Below are 4,046 nucleotides of genomic sequence, written 5' to 3' on the forward strand. Positions count from 1 at the left end.
TTCTAGAAAGTACTATCTAATTGATAGCTTTGGTTGAAATGAAGGGTACCTTTGTCTCAAACGTTTATTCATCTAGAAAATTCAGTTATTTATAAATGTTATACACATATACAAATATACTATTTTAGGAGAAAACAGCATTTCATCTTGATATTTTAAATAAGGTCAGTTAAGCATGTTTATTTGTAATAGTAAAACTTCCCATAAGTGAAACACATTACAGTTACCTATAAACATTTTCACTATTTACAATTTGAATTATTATGGAATGTCTGTATATTGCAACCAACTGAGTTATAGAAAATTCACATAAACAATATAAACCTGATGCCCAATCCTTTACAAATATGAAATCATTTTTATGGGTTTTTAAACTGTCAAGTATAAATAGGATGAGGTCAGTGATACTTAAGATGGGGCACTTTAACAATTACCCAAAAAGGTTAAGTGTACAAAAATGTAAAACAAAATCCTTGGTATTAATCTTATCTCTAAGATAAGATGGTCTATATTAGGAGTGATATAAACTTTTATTTTTTGCCTTTCTGCCTCCACTTGACCCAAGGCAACAAAACTGTAAAATACATAAACTACAGACATCACCACACCACCAGGTACTGTACTCACATACAAATGAACTGAACATTAATTAGTAACACTTGGGTTTCAGAAAGTGACCACTTCAACATTAAAACTTCCACATAATTTTTCATAATCATATATAAACATATTAGCCTCCCAAGGGCAAACAGCATCTCTACCATACTTTTAGACAAGACTGCCTTCAAATGCATTAGCTGAATCACACTTTATGTCTTGGTGTTCTTAAAACATTAAATTTTAAAAATACTTACTTAAAAATTAAATTTATCACTATTTTCCAGATTATAATTTTAAGATTAAAAAAATAACAAAGAACAGATGCTATATTTAACCAACCTTTTGTTAAATATCTTTTAAACACAAACATTTGGCCAACTAATTTTCAACCTTAAATCATGTTGTCTATATTCCTATGTTGCATGTTTTAGTAGTTCAGATAATTACTGGTTTACAAAGAATTCCTGTTGTTTCAAAATTTATTGTACCGTATTTTTCCCAGCTGTCTGAATTTGACATTCCTTTATTACTACATAAAATGAGTATCAAAATTTAAAGTTTATGCAGAATGGATTAAAATTTGGCATGGAAAAGAATTTGGAGACCCATCAACTGTTTTAGGTAAGAGTAATTAAATCTCCTTAAGCCTGTTTATTTCTGGCAGTTTATAATTTGAATAATTTCTAGCCCAGATACCAAATACCCAAATATCTTTTAAAGAAAACAGGAATCAATACTCATTTGAACATGGTTAGCTATTCCAAGTCCATTCTCAAAACTGAGTGCTCTATGTGCTTGTGTATACCTGTACTCCTTGATTCCCTACAACAGTTTTGATCCTCTAAAAAGAGAAATTAGGCTTCAGTCAATATGCTACCAGACATTTAAGTCTCTTCTAGAATCAGAAGCTGGCTAATTTTAAAATAAAAGGAAAGAAGAAATACGTATGTAGACTGACAAAATTTAAGCTTGGCAAAAGCAGTGGCTTTTATTTACAATTGCATGTATCAAGATTACAACAGAAAGACTAGTGATAGCATCTGAACTAAAGCAATGATTTATTGGTAATGGCAATGAATGAAACATTGACAGTCTCTGGAGAGAATCAAGCAATTATCCAGGAGCTGCAAATCTGATTGCAATAGGTCTTCCAGTATCTTTTGTATCTTAGTGGCTTTCTCCTTTTTTGCCCACTACCTGGTATTAATTTTTATTCTTGAATTTCTGCGCATGCAGTGTACTTTCACTGTGGAAGCAAACTGTGACACCCCTTCCCCAGGCCACAAGGAATTAAAAATGAAACACATGCAGGCTATTTTTGGTTTCCCACCTCATTTGAAGTCATTCATATTTGTTGCCTGGACTGGAGTACCAATAAAAGTAAAATACGAAATTCTTGCTGTTTCTTCTTCATCCTGATTAGACTGAACAAATATAGTTACTCTGTTAACATTCTGAAACTTAACATAAGGAAGTGGAACAATGCCATCTTCTTTGATATCATCCTCTGTCAGTTCCAGAGCTTGAGTTGGTTCACTTCTTTCTGTCTCTTCAAAATCCATAGATCAGGGTAGGTTGATAAAAATTTTTACATATTTAGGACCCTGACCCTTATCTGGCCCTTGAAATTTCATGGAATAAAGCTTAACAGGTTGATTGAATGCCACAGTAATAAGTAGCTGTTCATCACAGTCAGATTCCAAGAAGGTCATGTCTTTTCGTAAACAGTTGTCGAAACCATGTTCATCGCTTTCATTGAGACATTCACAACCAGCCTTGTTAATAAAAGGCATTAAATGCATATAGCCTTTTGGAATATCTGTGCCCTCATTGCTTCCAGGGTCATTTTCTAAGTGTTGCTTGATTTTTTTCTTCTAATCCAACAGCATCTGCTCCTTGATATTGATCAACTCTCACTTTGTTTCGAAAAAACAAAAACGTAGGTGTTGCTGATATATTGTTTGTGGCAGCAGTTCCCTGACACTGATGTACATCTACTTCCAAGAAAACAGCCTGTGGGTATTTATTACTCATAGAACTGAAAGCTGGGCAATCCTCAAACACGGTCCACACTCTCTCATGGTGAACTTGACCACGACAAGTGTGGAGCCCGCGCTGCTCAGCTCCGGCTGGAAATCAGGGTCGCTCCTGACCGGCTTCACTCCCACCATCCTCACAGAGAGCTTGGCAGGGCAGCTTCAAAACTGAATGAGAAGACAATCCGGGAGAGGAAGGAGAGAGGCTCAGGAAGGCTGAGGCCTGGACAGTGGAGCTGACGACAGCGGAGTCTCCTCCCAGGGATCTCAGTCAAGCGCTCCACTTTTTGAATCTAATCTTTAACTTTGTCTTATTTCTTACTGTCTATTTCAGATTTTTTATTTCCCCAGGTGGCTCATGTGTCCTGAGCAGGAACCTGCTTTGTCAAGGTACTGGTCACCCCATCACACCCACCCTAACCATGTAATTCAGTACTGAGAATTGGGTGCCCCCATTGTCCTGCTTTACTTTTTATTTTTCCATAGCACTTATTATTTTCTAACATATTACACAGTTTATTTATCATGTTTAGCATCTGTGTCTTCTTGCTAGAATCTAAGCTCTATAAGGAAAGTGATTTCTGTCTTTATGCACTGATAGAACTTGAGCCCCTGAAACACTGCCTGGTACATTGTAGGAGCTTAATAAAATGTATAGAATTAAAACTGCATTCATGCAATGCTACTTGGCAAATATATATTTAGTACCTTCTATGTGCCAGGTTGCCGGCTGGAGGTTTGATATTCAGATGTGAATAAGGTAGACCTGTCCTCACATTCATGGAATTCAGAATATCAGGGATCAGACTCAGCAAGTGATTGCACTGTGATGACAGTTATTGGGAAACACATATAAGCCTCCCAAGTGAAAGGATTTAAGTTCACACCTAAATAAAATATAAGCAGGAGTGGGGAGGGCAAGGAGAGAGTTCTAGACAGAGGGAACAGGTAGGGATGGCACCAGTGAAGCATGAACAGAAGGAATAATTCATTTATGGCTGAGAATGGAAGGAAGGCAGCACGGATGAGATCATATTTGAAAAGCAAATTGAATTAGACAGGGAATGTGGTAGGGATTGATAAGAGGGTGGAGGTGAGAGTGTGCAGGTGAAGGGACCAGTTCAAGCTTAAAATTAAGAAGTAGGAAAATGTGTTCATATGAATTGGTTTGCCTCAAGCATAGGGTCCAGTTTCTACAGGGAGAAGTGAGAGAGAAAGATAGGTCAGATCAGAAAGCAGCGAGGAAGTCCTGAAAGTTTCGGTGCAAGATTGTAACATGATCAAAACCACTTTAGGGCAAGATATCATTTAGTTTCAGGTTGTAGACACTAGAAGCAGATGGAAGCACTGCAGTGGAGGGTCTGTAGCTGATTCTCAAGTTCTACCCTGTAGGCCCCAAACAAGGACCTT

The 4,046-nt window shown here is 36.9% G+C and overlaps 1 pseudogene; it reads right to left on the minus strand.

The window, feature by feature from the left end:
- Positions 1 to 1,931: 1,931 nt before the first annotated feature.
- On the minus strand, positions 1,932 to 2,771 carry LOC124100625 (thioredoxin-like protein 1; annotated as a pseudogene).
- Between the last annotated feature and the right edge of the window lie 1,275 nt (positions 2,772 to 4,046).

Source organism: Marmota monax, unplaced genomic scaffold (genome assembly GCF_021218885.2).
Source record: "Marmota monax isolate L192 unplaced genomic scaffold, Marmota_monax_Labrador192_F-V1.1 WCK01_AAM20220418_F8-fsc00130, whole genome shotgun sequence".
Lineage (NCBI taxonomy): Eukaryota > Metazoa > Chordata > Mammalia > Rodentia > Sciuridae > Marmota > Marmota monax.